Source organism: Melanerpes formicivorus, unplaced genomic scaffold (genome assembly GCF_026170545.1).
Source record: "Melanerpes formicivorus ecotype bairdi unplaced genomic scaffold, bMelFor1.0.p_v2 SCAF_92, whole genome shotgun sequence".
In the NCBI taxonomy this organism is placed as follows: domain Eukaryota; kingdom Metazoa; phylum Chordata; class Aves; order Piciformes; family Picidae; genus Melanerpes; species Melanerpes formicivorus.
The window spans coordinates 1,317,596-1,333,999 of NW_027142444.1; the positions used below are offsets into that span (position 1 = coordinate 1,317,596).

General features: G+C 53.9%; 1 protein-coding gene across 5 annotated transcripts in view; it reads left to right on the forward strand.

Annotated features, from left to right (window-relative positions):
* Positions 1 to 2,919: 2,919 nt before the first annotated feature.
* WDFY3 (WD repeat and FYVE domain containing 3) overlaps positions 2,920 to 16,404 on the forward strand; it is a 103,046-nt gene continuing 89,561 nt past the window's right edge. For 4 of the 5 annotated variants that reach the window (XM_068165708.1, XM_068165710.1, XM_068165709.1 and 1 more), the window contains exon 1: positions 3,101 to 3,185. The gene's annotated coding sequence lies outside the window, so the exon portion shown is untranslated. Of the gene's footprint in view, positions 3,186 to 16,404 lie in introns of all 5 variants that reach the window. The other variant, XM_068165712.1, reaches the window with a different exon arrangement.

Consider the following 16,404-nt stretch of genomic DNA (forward strand, 5'->3'; position numbering starts at 1 on the left):
CTAACTCTACAAAGGCTGAGGCTAAACCATGTCCCTCAACACCACATCTTTGCCTCTTTGAAACACCTCCAGGGACAGGGATTCAACCACCTCCTTGGGCAACCTCTTCCAGTCTTTAAGAACCCTTTCTGTCAAGAAGTTTCTTCTAATGTCCAACGTCCCCTGGTGCAACTTGAGGCCAATCCCTTTCATCCTGTCACTGGTTATGAGGGAGAAGAAGCCAACCCCCCACTTGGCTTCAACCTGCTTTCAGGGAGTTGCAGAGAGCAAGAGTTACATGAACAAGCTGACGAAATCAGTGCTTCCTCTTCCTGCAGTCCAGAATGAAAATACAGCACAGAAGGGCAAATCCTGCCTGCATCACATTGTTGCTTCTAGACGGCTGGGGCTTTCGAACTAAGGACAATGCATTGTGAGAATTCAGGTGTGCAAAGAAATGCCTATCTTAGCTTTGAATATGTTGAGGTACAGACCTTCGTTGTATTTAGCACAGAATCATAGAATGGTTTGGGTTGAAAGGGGCCTTAAAGATCCTGTAGTTCCAATCCTCCTGACATGGGCAGGGATACCTCCCATTAGACCAGGTTGCTCAAGGCCCCATCCAACCTGGCTTTCAACGCTTCCAGGCTTGGAGCCTCCACAGGTCTGGAGACTCCACAACTCTGGACAACTTGTACCCAGTGCCTCACCACCCTCATGGGGAAGGATTTCCTCCTCATGTCTTGTCTCAATCCAGCTTCTTCCAGTTTTAAGCCATTACCCCTCATGCTGTCCCTCCATGCCTTTGTCAGAAGTCCCTTTCCTGGAGGCCCCCTTCCAATCCTGGAAGCACAAACACTCTATGAACTTTGAGCCAGGGACAAATGGTTTCAGTCTGTTAGTCTGACAGAATGTAACTGGACACACAAACTTTTCCTTCACTGTATACATTACTCCATGCTGTGTACAAAATATGGTGAGTGTCTCTACAGGCATCCCCTGAAAGCAGTGCTGTAGTTTCATGCTTGGACCCTCCCCATTTTCCCTTCCTGTTCCTGTAGCATTTCTAGAGGCCTCCTGCACCTAAAGAGGAACAGGATGATTTCCACTGCCAGCTGAAGAGACGGTAAAGACTCTGACTGGATCTCCATGTTTGGCTGGATGAATGCAATGTACTCCATTTGTCCTCAAGCACCAGATTACACCCATGAAACACAGAGCTCTTGGGTGGTTTGAACCTTGTTTATTGCAACTCTTAACCCTGCAGCCAGGTTCTCCAAACTGCTAATTAATGCTTGCAGTGAAGGCTCCCGAGGGGATTCTGTAAATGAAAGCAACCCCCCAAGCCAAAATGCTTGCGGGGTGCATGGCTGTTAGCAGCTGATGTCTTGAAGGAGCCACATTTATAAATGACTGGGAAAAGGGAGAAGGGTAACTGGACACACATGCTAGGACACACCTTTGCACCATTCCCCAGAAGCAGTGGAGCAGATGAAACTTGACCCAGGGTTTCACTGACACCCTGTGCTGTGGTGCCCAGCATGTGGCTAAACTGGTGCTTTGTCCTGCTGACGGCAGGAGTCCTTTGGCCATTGGGAATGTAAATGAACTGGGTTAATTAGGCAAAGAGTAACCAGCATGGTGCCCAGGTGGCCAAGAAGGTCAACAGCATCCTGACCTGGATCAGCAACAGTGTGGTCAGCAGGACGGGGGAAGGGATTGTGCCTCTGTACTCAGCACTGGTGAGGCCACACCAGGGAGCAGTTTTGGGCCCCGCATTACAAGAAGGACATTGAGGGGCTGGAGCAGGTCCGGAGAAGGGAAACAGAGCTGGGGAAGGGTCTGGAGAGGAGCAGCTGAGGAAGCTGGGGTTGTGTGGAGAAGAGGAGGCTGAGAGGAGACCTTACTGCTCTACAACTTCCAGAAAGGAGGCTGAAGTGGGTTTGGTAGCTTCTCCCTAGCAAGAAGGGATAGGACAGGACAAATGGTCTCCAGTTGCCCTGGGGAAGATTTAGGTTATTAGGAGAAATGTGTTTCCTGCAAGAGCGGTCAGGGGTAGGAACAGGCTGCTCGGGGAGGTGGTGGAAGCGTACCTGGAGGTGTTCAAGAAACGTGTGCATGTGGTACTTGGGGGCATGGCTTAGTGGCCATGGTGGTGTTGGGTTAACAGCTAGATTTGAGGGTTTTAAAGGTATTTTCCAACCAAAATGATTCTATAGTTTTATTTGTGGGTGCAAGCATTCAGATCATATCAATGGGATGGGCTGCACAGATGAAGCTCTCTTTGCAGGGGATACCCGGGATGCCCACTGGACTTTCCCTAGATGTACACTTGACAAAGAGCCGAGGAAAAGCACTTCAACCCCAGCCCCAAAGTGGTTTCTCTGCTCCTGCATTCGCTCGCCCACAGGCAGGCTCCCGGCTGGGGCCAGCTTCTCCTCCCGGGAGCCCGGGTGGGACCGGTGGTGGGTTCAGAGGTGAGAGGACCCCGGCTGAGTGCTGGAGCCGCGGGACTGCTGCCAGAGAACGGCAGAAACCGACCCCACCGTTCCAGACAGCGGGATGGCTGTGCAAAGCCCCCGAGGGTAGGAGCGGGGGCTGCTGCCGAGCCGGTCCGGGTGAGGAGGGGCAGACCCCCGGGGCGCTGCCGTCCCGCTGAGGGGAAGGGGCTGCTCGCGCCGCCCGCCATTACCGACCCGCGCTCCTTATGCGGCCGCGCCGGGCCCCGGGAGCGGCGGCGACCGCAGCCAGCCGGGAGGAGGAGGAGGAGCGGAGGGAGGAGGCAGCGCTGGCAGCCGGGCGGGGAGGGGGCACTGGGCGCCGCGCAGGAGGAGGAGGAGGACTAAGATGGCCACCAGCTGCGGCGGGCAGCGACCCCGCTCCCTCCGCCCCGCCTCGCGCGGCCCCCTCGGCCCGGCCCGGCCTTGATGGGGCCGGAACGACCCCGGCGCCCGGACGCTGCAGCGGCGGCGGCACCTCCGGCCGGAGCCCGCCCGGGCCGCAGCGGGGGAGCCGCCCTCCCGGCCCGCTCCGCACCGCCCGGCCGCGGCCGCCCCTCGGCGTAACCCCCTCCCCAGGCCCCTGTCCCTGCGCCGCGTCCGCGGAGAGGAGCGAGGAGCGAGGCGGAGAGGAGCGACCGCCCGCTGCCCCTTCCCCGGGCCGGGCCGGCGCAGCGGCACCGGCGGAGACCCCCTGGCCGCCTCCCGGTGAGTGCCTGGCGGCCCTGCCCGCCGCTCCCCGGCGCTTTGTCGCACCGCCGCCGGGCCCGGCCGCGGCCCCCGTCCCTGCCCGGGCACCGGCACGGCTCGGCCCGGCTCTCCGCAGGCCGCGGCGGCCGCCCCGCTCCCCAGGGCTGCCGGGCTGGGGCAGGGGCTGCAGGCTCGGGTGTCCGGGGTGAGGGATCCTTGTCACGGCGGCCGGAGCCCCGCTCGCGCTTGTGGTGGCTGAGCTCGGTGGCCCCCGGGGCAGGGCTGCGGGGGGCAGGGCTGCGGGGGGCAGGGCTGCGGGGGGCAGGGGGTCGGGGGTCGGCCCCGCCGGGCTGTGCCGGGGCCCCGGCCTGGGGAGGCCGCAGTGGGGCTGGGGGCAGCCGGAGGGGACCGCGGAGCCCCGCGGGCGCTGCGGCGGCGCCGGGCCGCTCCGGAGGCCTTTGTTGTGGCCGGGAAGGGCGGGTTTCCCCCGGGAGCCCCGGCGGGGTGTCGGGAGGCGCTGCGCCGCGCCGGCCCGGGGGCGTGCGGGAGGGTCGGGGGGCAGCGCCCCGCGGCCGGCGGGGTCCATCCGCAGCCCCAGCCCGGCGCGGGCCGGCAGCCCGGCTCGCAGGCGGCGAGGCGGAGTTCCCTTGGCCCTTGTGTTGATTTTTGTTTGTCATGTCGATAGCTATTTTGCCTTCAGACCTCGTGGTGGGAAGGGACCTTCAAGTTAGAGTACCCGATGGGTTCCACCCCGCGGTGTCCCCGGGGACAGCCGGGTTGTGGCTCCCGAGGGATCTGGAGCATAGTGCAGGTGGCTTTGTGCAGGTGCTGAGGTGCCTGCTGCTCGTCTTCGACGTGGTTTTTCCCTTGCAGTTCTGGGAGGTGATGTGCACCGATGGAGAGGCTGGCACAGAGGCCAGTCAGTGGTGCTGGGTGCTCAGACCCTGCATGATGCTCACCTTGAAGGATGAGGGCCATCACTGCTAGCTGTGCTTGCATACGCCTGTGTAGAGAGAGACACAGAAGAAAGAGTGCAGAGGGCTAATCTGTGGATTTCAACCTGTCATTTAATGAATAAACTAACTGATGTCTTGGATAACTGGAGTAGCTCCCAAGGCTTCAGTGGAGAACTATGAGTCTTGGCTTTATTTTGATGACTTTGTTCTGGTCACTTGGTGGTGTGGGTTCATGACGAGGTCTCTGCGTGTCCAGGTGTTGGACCATGAAACTTGACTATGGAAGACAAATGTGTTCTGTTCAGAAAGGCAAAATGTCTATGTAGCAAATGGAAATGATCAGCTAAACCATGAAAGTGTGGCCAGTAGTTCAAGGGAGATTCTCCTCCTCCTCTGCTCTGTGCTGCTGAGGCCTCACGTGGGTACTGTGTCCAGCTCTGGGCTCCCCAGCTCAAGAAGGAGAAAGAGCTACCAGAGAGAGTCCAGCACAGGGCCCCTGAGGTGCTGAGCGGACTGGAACATCTCTCAGATGGGCACAGGTGAGAGAGCTTGGGGCTGTTGGGTCTGGAGAAGAGGCCAAGGGGAATCTTACAGATGCCTACAAGTATCTACGGGGTGCTGTGTGACTTGGTCAGTTATTGGAAGCCGACCAAATCCATCTCTGGGCATTTAGGCAGGCAGGTTTAGGAAGCAGAGTGTGATGGGTGCTGGAAAGGTGCATCGTGTTAGCGCAGCGTTGTGCCTTTGCTCCATCATTCTGCTCAAGGAGAGCTGGCAATCCAGCTTTGGCTGCACATTTGGACTAGGAGCAGATATCTCCACGCTGAGTGGTGTGGGATCTGTTGAACTCGGCTGCAGCTGGGTGTGAAATACTTGACACCCTTGATACCAACGTGTTTTGGGTAGAAGAATGCCTCAAATATCAGTGGTGGTAGACTAGGGATCAGTGACCAGTGTTCTTCAGTGTGGTTTGTGCTTGCCAGGAGCTGGATGTGCTAGGTTGCAATTTGCTGAGCAGCCTTAGGCTGCTGGATTTGGGATACAAATGTATGTTTGGGATTATACAGCTACAGGAGTGTTGCAGCTCTTAGCCAGCTGATTATCTGCTGGATTCAAATGGATGCAAGTTAAGCAGAATGCTGCTGTGATGAGTATCTCCAGCACCCATATCAGACACGGTAACATTTCTGTGTGGTGGTTTAAGTGAGGGTTAGTCTGCCCAGTCAGGTGTTTGCCTGGTGCAGTTTGGTGCATCAAGATCAGCTGCTTGACAGTATGGTGAGGTGCTTGGGTTTCTTTCTTTCAGAACAGTCAGATGGTACACAACAAAATGACCACAGTTCTTCACAGTATCACCAAGGCTGGAAGAGACATCAAAGATCATCAAGTCCAACCTGTCACCCAACACCTCCTGACTAAACCATGGCACCAAGTGCCACATCCAGTCCCCTCTTGAACACCTCCAGGGATGGTGACTCCACCACCTCCCTGGGCAGCACATTCCAATGGCTAACAACTCTTTCTGGGAAGAACTTTCTCCTCACCTCCAGCCTAAACCTCCCCTGGCACAGCTTGGGACTGTGTCCTCTTGTTCTGGTGCTGGTTGCCTGGGAGAAGAGGCCAACCCCTCCTGGCTACAACCTCCCTTCAGGTAGTTGTAGAGAGCAATAAGATCTCCTCTGAGCCTCCTCTTCTCCAGGCTAAGCAACCCCAGCTCCCTCAGCCTCTCCTCACAGGGCTGTGCTCAAGGCCTCTCCCCAGCCTCGTTGCCCTTCTCTGGACACCTTCAAGAGTCTCAATGTCCTTCTTAAACTGAGGGACCCAGACCTGGACACAGGACTCAAGGTGTGGCCTAACCAGTGCTGAGCACAGGGCAGGATGAGCTCCCTGCTCCTGCTGGCCACACTGTTCCTGGTGCAGCCCAGGATGCCATTGGCCTTCTTGGCCACCTGGGCACACTGCTAATATTGTCAGTCTGGAAAGAATGCAACCTGAGCAGAGAGAGCTACGTTGTCTTGTTGCATCTTGGTACATGAATCAGCTTCTAAGCTAACAGCCATCTGGGTGGGTATGGAAGCTTGGTATTTAGCTCTGCTTTGCTGGAGCTGCACTGCCAGCTGAGTTCTCCAAGGCGGGCAGGTCTGCAGGGTGTTCCGGGGTGCCTGTGGCTGTCAGAGGAGCTCACTTCACATCTGCCAGGCTCTCTTTAACTGTTTCACACTCTTCTGCAAGCGTTCAGCTGGATTTTCTAGCACAGAAAACTTCTGGGATGCTACAGCTGCCAAGCAGAGAAGGACCTGGGGGCGTTGGATGACAGCTGGCTGAACACGAGCCAGCGTATGCCCAGGTGGCCAAGGCCAACAGCATCCTGACCTGGATTGGCAGCAGTGTGGTCGTCAGGACCAGGGCAGGGATTGTACCTCTGGACTCAGCACTGGTGAGGCCACACCTTGAGTCCTGGGTTCAGTTTTGGGGCCCTCACTCCAAGAAGGACATCGAGGGGCTGGAGCAGATCCAGAGAAGGGCAACACAGCTGAGAAAGGGTCTGGAGAACAGGGCTGGTGAGAAGGAGCTGAGGGAGCTGGGGGTGTTTGGTGTGGAGAAGAGGAGGCTGAGGGGAGACCTCATTGCTCTACAACTCCCTGAAAGGAAAAGGAGCCAGATGGGGGTTGGTCTCTTCCCCCTAGTAACAAGTCATAGGACCTGAGAAAATGACCTTAAGGTGCACAAGGAGAGGCTTAGGTTGGACATTAGAAGAAAATCCTTGACTGGAAGGGTTCTCAGAGATGGGAAGAAGCTACCCAGGGAAGTGGTTGAATGCCCATCCTTGGAGGTGTTTGAAAGAGGCAGGAGTGTGGTATGAGGGACATGATTTCACACCAGCCTGAGAGTTAGAGAATGGTTGGGCTTGATCTGAAAGGGTTTTTATAACCAAAACAATTCAATAAGCAGAGTGGGGAGTAAGCATGGGCAGATGTTCTGCTTAACCTCTGAAATGCTCAGGACTGTCATAAGATTGTTTGGAAACTTCAGCTTTGGAACACGGTGTTTCACTTCCTAAATGCTGATGTTAAGGGTTCTGTAGAGCTGAGCTGTGGGGACTGACAAAAGTAAAGCAGAGCCAGTAGTTCCCTCTCTGCTGGTCAGGTTGCTGAGGGACAGATCTGCTGATGTTGAGCAGCAGTTTCGTTCTTGGTTGTAAGTGATTTCTAAGTTCCTATTGCAACAGAGTGGAAATACTGTTTCAGCAGTGGCCTTTGGCTTGCAGGACTTCCTGCTGTAAGGAAGTCGTGTCCCCTTTGTTCAAAATAAACGTTTGGGAGAGGGCGGATGCGCTGTTGTGAGACACCAGCCGTCTTAGGCACAATTTACCCCCTGGGGCTTGCCTCGCTGGTGAGCCGAGCGGTGGGGCTCTGTGCTCACCCTGTGTTGCTGGAATGAAACGTTTCCAACCATGTCCTGGATCACTGATCCCCAGCAGCATGGGCAGCAGGTGGAGGGAGGGGATTCTGCCCCTCTGCCCTGCTGAGAGCCCACCTGCAGTGCTGGGGCCGGCTCTGGAGACTTCCACACAGGAGAGACAGGGACCTGTTGGAGCAGGGCGAGAGGAGGACACGCAGATGATCAGAGGGCTGGAGCACCTTTGCTGTGAAGGCAGTTTGAAAGAGTTGGTATTGTTCAGCCTAGAGGAGAGAAGGCTCCAGGGAGCCCTTACAGCAGCCTTCCAGTACCTGAAGGGGCTACAGGAGAGCTGGGGAGGGACTTCTGTTGAAGGCATGGAGTGGTAGGATGAGGGGAGATGGCTTTAGGATGGAAGAATTTGAATTTAGATGAGACATGAGGAGGAAATTCTTCCCCATGAGGGTTGTGAGGCACTGTTGCAGGTTGCCCAGAGAAGTTGTGCAGTCTCTAAGCCTGGAAGTGTTGAAAGCCAAGTTGGATGGGGCCTTGAGCAACCTGGTCTGGTGGGAAGTGTCCCAGTCCATAGCAGGGGGGTGGAATTAGATGACCTTTAGGGTTGCTGCCAAACCATTCTAGGATTCTACAGTCTGGGAATGGGGAATGGAAGCTTTTGCTGCTCTGTATACCATTCCTGGGTATGTGTACAGGGGCAGGGCAAATTGTTTCTGCAGGGCTGTAGTACTGAAGTTTTTAACTTCACTGCTTTCCCCCTTGCATGTTGTTGTTTTGGGGGTTTTTGTGTTGCTGCTGCTGGTGGTGTTGCTAATTTAAAATGGCCAAGTTGTGACAAATGCTTAGGCTGTTTGGAAGTTACTGGCAGTGCTGATTGTTTTCACAAATACTTCTTCAGTTACTTATGTGTCCAGGGGGACCTACAGCTTGAGCTGCACTGGTCAGCCTTCACATACCCCTCTGTGCTGCAGAGACTGAGGCATGCTGATGTAGGGTTGTCAGGTCTCTTGGAACAGCTCACTTCTCTGACTTTGTATTGGAAGTTCTCATCTTGTACAGTTTCTCTCTTGTATGGCTCCTGATGTCTTCTGCTGGAGTCTTTGCAGCCTGCTGCTGGGCTGCTCGCACTTGGTCAGGCTGGGTAGGTGGCAGGGCATAATAATAAGGCCCCTGTACAAGTTTGGACTAACACAGCTCTCTGTGGAAAGTGTTACACAGAATCACAGAATGGTAGAGGTTGGAAGGGACCTCTGGAGATCATCCAGTACCAGCCACATTGCCAGAGCAGGGTCACCTGGGACAGGTCACACAACCAGCCTGGAAATATAAATGCAGGCAGAGAGAATTCCTGTGCTGCTTCACTGGAACATGACCAAGTAGTGACTTGCTTGGTGAGAAATCATCTGGGATGAGGGACAGTCCCCAAAGTGAGGAGGACTGGGCAGAATGCTTTAGGGAGGGCAAAGATCATCCAGAAAGTTAATCAGATAGAAGCACACTTGGCATAACCATCCTCAGCTTTTGTCTGAGCTCTGAGAGAGTGTGTGGGGTGTTGGCCCTTGAAGTGTTCAGAGGAAGTGGAATGTAGCAGGGGAAGCTTTTTATTTTGCCTTTGGCTGGATGATCTGGAAGCCTCGGTGACAACACGGGGTTAAGCAGTTCCTGCACCCAAAATAAGCAGAGCAGTGGAGAAGTCTTGTATGGAATTACAGCAGCAAGCTCAGAAACGTTCCTGAATTGTGGCAGAAAAGGAACAGAGTCGTTTTCTGAGGGCAGCCAAAGGAGTAGCGGCAGCCAGGAGCTGGGGATTCCCAGCTCCATCAGGTTTTCTCCTCACTACAAGAAAAACATTGAAGTGCTGGAGCTGGTCTGTTGAAGAGAAGCTGGTGAAAAGGGCTGAAGAACTGGGGCTGTTTAATCTGGAGAAGAGGAGGCTGAGGGGAGACCTCATTGCTCTCTACAGCTCCCTGAGAGGAGGCTGGAGTGAGGTTGGTGTCTAGTGACAAGTGACAGGGTGAGAGGTAATGGCCTCAAGTTGCCCCAGAGGAGGTTTAGGTTGGACATTAGGAAAAATTCTTTACCAAAAGGGTTGTCAAGCCCTGGAACAGGCTGCCCAAAGAAGTGATTGAATCAGTGTCCTGGGAGGTAGTTAAAAGGGGTGTAGATGTGGGGCTGAGGGACATGGTTTAGCAGCGGGCTTGGCAGTGTTGGGTTAATGGTTGGACTCGGTGACCTTAAAGGTCTTTTCCAGCCTAAACATTTCCATGAATCTCTGATGAGGCTGTCAGCCCATGTTTCTGTCAGAGTTGTCTGGTTGTAGAAGCAGGGCCTTGCTGTTCTGACAGCAGCAGAGCCATCCAGGACGTTGGGTTTCCCCATGTGCCTTTGGTTTCACAGCAGGAGAGGCTGAGCTCAGTGACTCCAGGAGAGCAGAGCACTTTGGCAGGGGGCTGCTGAGTACAGCTAGCTCCTGCTTTTCTGCTGACATTCACCACCTCCACAGCATTCAGAGTGCTGCTGCTGCTGCTCTCAGGGCTTGTCTCTGCAGTTGTATTCTTGCCAAGGCTTATTTACCTGTAATGGGGTTTGATGGAGGTCCTTGGGGCTGGGTGCGAGAGCCGGGGACGCGCTCGAGGCCTCTGTGCTTGCCTGAGTGCAGAGAGTGTAGAGTGGCGGAAAGAGAGAGAACCACTGCATGTCTGCATGGAGAAATGGAGCCCCTTGCCAGCCTGGGAGCAGAAATGGCACAGTGCAGGTCCTCAGCTGTGAGATTGACTCACGTTACAGCTTTTAAAGCATTAAAGCACAAACCAAATGCATCTCCAGTCTCGGCTTCGGGCACGCAGCTGTTAACCTTTGCTCACAGCAGTGAGGGCTGTAGTTTTGGAGTCTCCCATGGGAAAATGATTGGAGTTGGGATGCCACAAGCATGATGAGGTAGAGAATAGTAGATTCATAGAATGGTTTGGGTTGGAAGGGATCTATAAAGATCATCTAGTTCCAATCTAGCCCAGTTTGCTCCAGGCCTTGTCCAACCTGGCCTTGAACACCTCCCAGGGCAACCTGTTCCAGTGCCTCAGCACTCTTCACTGGCAAGAATTTCTTCCTAATCTCCAGGCTAAATCTTCCCTCCTCAAGCTTCAGTCCACTCCCTCTCATCATATCACTACAAGCCCTTGTAAAAAGTCCTCCCAGCTCTCCTGTAGCCTCCTTCAAGTACTGGAACTCTGCTCCAAGGTCTCCCCAGAGCCTTCTCCATGCTGAACAGCCCCAATTCTCCCAGCCTTCCTCCATAGGGGAGGTGCTCCAGCCCTCTGATCATCTCCATGGCCTCCTCTGGTCCTGCTCCAGCAGGTGCACGTCCTTCTTGTGTTGGCAGCACCAGAAGGGTATGGTTGGAGTCAGTCTCATGTCATCGCTGGTTTTCTGTCTGATAAAGGGACTGGGGAGGACTGAAGCTCATTTTACTTGGGGGAGATTCTTTCCAGTGGCAGAAGCAAGGCTGCATCTCTGCAGAGGCAGAAGCAAGGATTCTTTGTAAGCACTCATGTGGAATAGGCACAGAGGCAGTTTGGGTGTTGCACCCCAAATGAAACACTAGCGCTGGAGTCAGTAGCTGTCGAGCAGCGAGCCACAACAGAAGTGTGAAACCCAGAGTCTCTGTGGATATGCTCTAAGAGGATGCTAATTTGCTTGTCAATTGGGTTTTCAAAAGTTGGTTTTTTCACCCTTCTGAGTAGTGAGGCTAAGCTGGGGAAGAGTATTGAATTCAGGTTTTGAGTGAGTCCTGAAGGAACCAGGGAGTATCTGCAAGCTCCTCCTTCTCAGGGAGTGTAAAGGCACGGTGGCAACACTTCTTGCTTTGAGTGTGGTGATTTCTGCTTGGATTTCAGCTTCTCACCAGGAGCATCACCAGCAGTGCTGGGCTAGGGAGGAGGAAGAAGAACAAAAAGGCCTCCTTGCTCTTCGTGCACACATGGGCAAGAGGGAATGGATGTAGTGGTAGAGTCACCAGCCCTGGGGGGGTTCAGGTGGCATGTGGAGCTGGTGCTTAGAGATGGGGCTTAGTGTTGACCCTTCCCTGCTGAGCCACGGACGGACTGTGTGAGCTTTGAGGTCTGTCCTGTGGCTCTGTGTGGTCTCTTTGTAACTATTCCTGTGAGTAGCTGTAGTAAGTTGCAGCAGATTCAGCTGCAGCTTGACACTGTTGTGGAGGGTGTCTGCTGGAGACAGGGAGGGATGTCAGCTCTTCTACTTTCACAGCCTGCCTCTGCAAACTTACCCTTAGAAGTGTGCTTAAAGAGGCATGGCAACATTCATGCCACATCCAAGCATGCATGTAAAGGTTGCTCCATGTCTTGGGCCTTACCCAGAAGCCCAGCAAAGCCAGGTGTTTGTAGCACTCCTGTCTTCCTGTGTGTTTGCAAATTCATTTCTCCCTTTCTCTGAGAAAGGCTCTCTGGGGGCCTTGGGACCATGTTGAAGGGTTTATGATGATGTTAGTGATGGGGCAGGACTTAGGTTCAGCAGACCAATTGCTGCTGTCTTGGAATAGAATCATGGAATTGTTTAGGTTGGAAAAGACCTCTAAGATCATCCAGTCCAACCACCATGGCCACCAAACCATGTCCCCACGTGCTATGGCCACAGGTTTCTTGAACACCCCCAGGGATAGGGACTCACCACCTCCCTGGGCAGCCTCCTCCAATCCCTGACCAGTGGTGCAGCAAAGACATTCTTCCTTGTATCCAACCTAACCCTCCCCTGGCACAATTTCAGGCCATTTCCACTCCTCCTGTCACCTGATACGAGGGAGAAGAGACCAACCAGGTGGAGACAACACCATGCCATTTGTGCTGTGGCAGTCATTAGAAGACCGTTTCTCTTCTGAGCTTCCTAGAGAAGCTATCCTGGTGGATCTGCAGTCCTAAGACAACAGCAGTCAACATGCAACAATCCTTCTGTCTTGCTCCTTCAGCTTAGGAAAGAGCAGCACTTGCCTTCAGGTGGATGTAGGCAGAGCATTTTCCCCTGCTTTTAATTGGAGGAACAGGTTTGGGGAGGGGAATACTTGTTTTGCACCCTTGACACTGGTTTTCTTCAGCTAGCCTGAGTTTGCCTGCCTGCCTTCTTGCCTGCCTGCCTTCTCACTGCTCAGTGCTGCAGAAGGAAGGTAACAGCTTGGTTGTTGCCAGGCCCTTTGGGACCCCTCTCGCTGGGTGGCACAGTAACTGTGCTTCCCTTGGGTGTCAGCAAGGGTTGGCAGAGCAGGAGGTGGTGTCTGGAGGTGCACTCTGCATTACCAGCATCATGGCCAGCTCTTCAGCCTCTCCCAGGCTGTGTGCTGATGAGTGGGCAGGCAGAGGAAGGAGTGTGTTGGCGTGCCACAAGCAGGAGAGGCCAGGTGAGTGACCCATCTCTGGCTCACAGGCAGCCTTTCTCTGGCAGGGTGGCTCCTCTGGGGCTGACACTGCTGCTGTTGCTTCTGGGAGTGTCTGAAGTGGTTTGGTTTAATATTCTGCTCTTGCAAAACGCTGGGCTCATGGAGTGTACAAAGGAGGCAGCGTGTGTGCTGGTCTGCCAGAGCATCCATCTGGCCTTGCTGCTGCTCGGGGGGGGTCTGGGAGGTCCTTTGTAACTTCTGTGTGGCAGGATCTCAATCCTTTCAGATCTACCCTTGAAAGAAAATTCTTCTTTCCAGCCTGGTTTGTGGCCTTTCTGCAGGTCTGTTGCTGCCACAGTCTGCTGGGATTCATGTTTAAAGCAAATGCTTTGGATTTGTGCCAAAAGATTGCTTGGGAAAAGATTGCAGCAGAGAATCCCTCCAGTGGCATCCTGGAAATGCTTCGGAGCACAGAGAGACCCCAGACTGCAGTGTGGGGCTGATACACTCAGACCCTTCTCAAAACTCAGCTCCCCTCCTGCCCTTACTGAAATTGGGGTCTTGTTAATTATCATTGAAGACCAGGGGGTTGGCAGGAGATGATCTTTAAGGCCCCTTCCAACCCAACCCATTCCATGGTCACAGGGAGAATACACTGAAGATTAAATACAGTTTAATTTCCCCCTTAAGTGCTTCTGATAATTTCTGTTCATTTAAATCAAGGCTGTTGCTGAGATTCCCTTAACAGAAGCCAGTTTATGGAGCACTTCTCTTTTCCAGGGCCATGGAGTTGCACTGAGCCCTCCTGACTCCTCCAAGTGACTGCAGCAGCACTGAGGCAGGGCTTGGGCTCTCCAGCAGAGCTTGGCTGGATTTATTGCCATGGCTTTGGTTTCTTGCTTCACAAATCCTTCAGCTGTTGGCTGTTAAACTTTGCTTGCTTTTAAATTCAGCCCAGTGCCAAGTGGTGGAATTTTTGGGGTGGTTTTTTTGCTCTTCTGTATGTGTAGGTTGTTTCTGGAGGAGATGTGAATGCAGCTGCAGCAGTTTCTCTAGGGTGATGGCTGCTTCTGCTGCACCTGGGTGTCACTCTGAGTATCTGTCTTCTCAGCACTCTGGGCTTTTGGAGGAGAATCTGGCTGAAATGCAGCACACTGAAGTCTGGAAGTAGTTTTCAAGTAAGAAGGGAGTGAGCTGGAAGGGCCAGGAGTGCATGGTGCTTGAGATGGGCCCTGCCCAGGGGTCTGTAGCCTGATTGCTTTTGGCTGTCGGACTTCATTGGGGCGGAGCAGCATTTAAGAGCTGTGTGGAATGGTCTCTCATTGTGACCCTTTGTGTTGAGTGTGAAGGCACCAACGTTTTGCTGCACCTCAAACACATCGAGGTGCTGCAGCATGTCCAAAGAAGAGTGAGCTGCTGAAGGGCCTTGAACAGGAGTCTTGTGAGGAGCAGCTGAGAGAACTGGGGCTGTTTAGTCTGGAGAGGAGGCTGAGGGGAGGCCTCATTGCTCTCTGCAACTCCCTGAGCTTGGTGGGGGATTGTGATTATTGCATGAGCTTGAGGTACATGGTTTAGCACCAGCCTTGGTAGAGTTGGAGAAGGGTTGGTCTGGATGGTCTTAAAAGGCTTTCCCAGCCCACAGCATTCTGTGATTCTGTAACTTATCCATAGAGGATTACCTGCAAAGTACCTGGAATGAGGGCAGTGAGCCAAGCTGGCAGTCTCTGTAATTTGTGTGTCTTTTCCAGAGCTGTCAGATTCTGTGGTCTGCCTTGAGCAGTTTGTTTCTTTGCAGGAGCCAAGTGGCTTGTGATGGCTGAGATTTGTTATTCAGCACGCCGTGGGCTGGCTGCTGAAGGTAGCCATCCAATGTGGTTGGGTTTGTTAAACTCTAGAAATGGTGCCCAGAAGTACTGAGGCACTGGAAATAAATCTGGAGCCCTAAGTAAAGCTCTTGGTGGGCTGCAGGAGTGGAAATGTTTGATGTTACAACGAGCAAGTTATTGAAATGCCAAGGACATGCAGTGGCAGCTGAGAGAAATTGTTCAGATCATCCATGCATGTGATGAGGAATTGATTTCAGCTTATCAGCATCAGTTCTGAAGCAGAGTGTTTGAATAAGCAGTGGGCAGAGTCCAGTTGTCTAGTTCCTTTATCTTAGCTGAAAGATTTCTATCATGATCAAGTGCAGGTCTGATAACACATCTGCTGACACAAGGCACTGTGCTGCCCCACAGAAAAGCTTTGGGTCACCTGATGGGAAAAGATTGTTTATGTTCTTCTGCTATTAGACAAAGTAGCCTGGGCTGCAGCAAAAGCAGGGCATGGAGCTGATGGAGCAGGTCCAGAGGAGGCCATGAGGATGCTCAGGGGGTTGGAACACCTCTGCTACAAGGACAGGCTGTGAGGGAGCTGGGGGTGTTCAGCCTGGAGAAGAGAGGCTCCAGGGAGACCGAAGAGCAGCCTGCCAGGACCTGAAGGGGGCTACAGGAAGGCTGCAGAGGGACTGTTTGCAAAGGCCTGCAGGGAAGGATGAGAGGCAATGGCTTTAAGCTAGAGCAGAGCAGATTTAGATTGGATGTGAGGAACAAGTTCTGCACCAGGAGGCTACTGGAACAGGTTGCCCAGGGAGGTGCTTGAGGCTCCATCCCTGGAGATATTCAAGGTGAGGCTGGAGAGGGCTCTGGGCAACCTGATCCAGTGGAGGATGTCCCTGCTGAGTGCAGGTGAGGTTGCACTGGGTGACCTTTGGAGGTCCCTTCCAGCTCAGCCCATTCTGTGGTTCTATGGCTCTGCAAAAGTACAGAAACTTGGTGACATGCCTGCAAATGAGGGCTTGGCTGAGAAAGATGTCTGTTGGGTTTGGCAGGAAGTGCTGGGAGCTGTCTGCAAAGGTGCAGGCTGGCTCCAGGGGAGCTCACCTTCCTTTCTGTACCCTTGTGCTTCTCTTGGTCATGCTCAAGCTGGCCAACCCAATAGTGTGTTTGGGGAAAGTCCTTGGAAGTGCTGTGTTGTAACTCTCTGAGCTGAAGGAAGAGCTGCAGTGCACTGAGGAGCTTCCTGTGAGCTCTGGCTGGGGGTGGGTTGGGTGACTGAGCCCTGGCTTGTGAATGACAGTTGAGTTCTGCAAAGTAATAGATGGGTGATGAAAAGGAAGGGACTCAGAGCTGGGAGGCAGCAGTGTGGTGTCTGCAGAGTCACACTCTGTAGGTGCAGCAGGTGGTGGAATGCCCACCCCTGGAGGTGCCTCAGAGGAGCAGAGTTGGGGTGCTGAGGAACATGGGTTAGCCCCTGCCTCGGTGCAGTTAGATACTGCTTGGAGGAGAGATTTAGACTGGAGATTAGGAAGAAGTTTCCAGTGAGGGTGGTGAGACAGTGGAGCAGGTTGCCCAGGGAGGTTGTGGATGTTCCATCCCTGGAGGTGCTCAAGGCCTTGAGCGACCTGGGCTGGTGGGAGGTGTCCCTGCCCCGTGGCCGGGGGTTG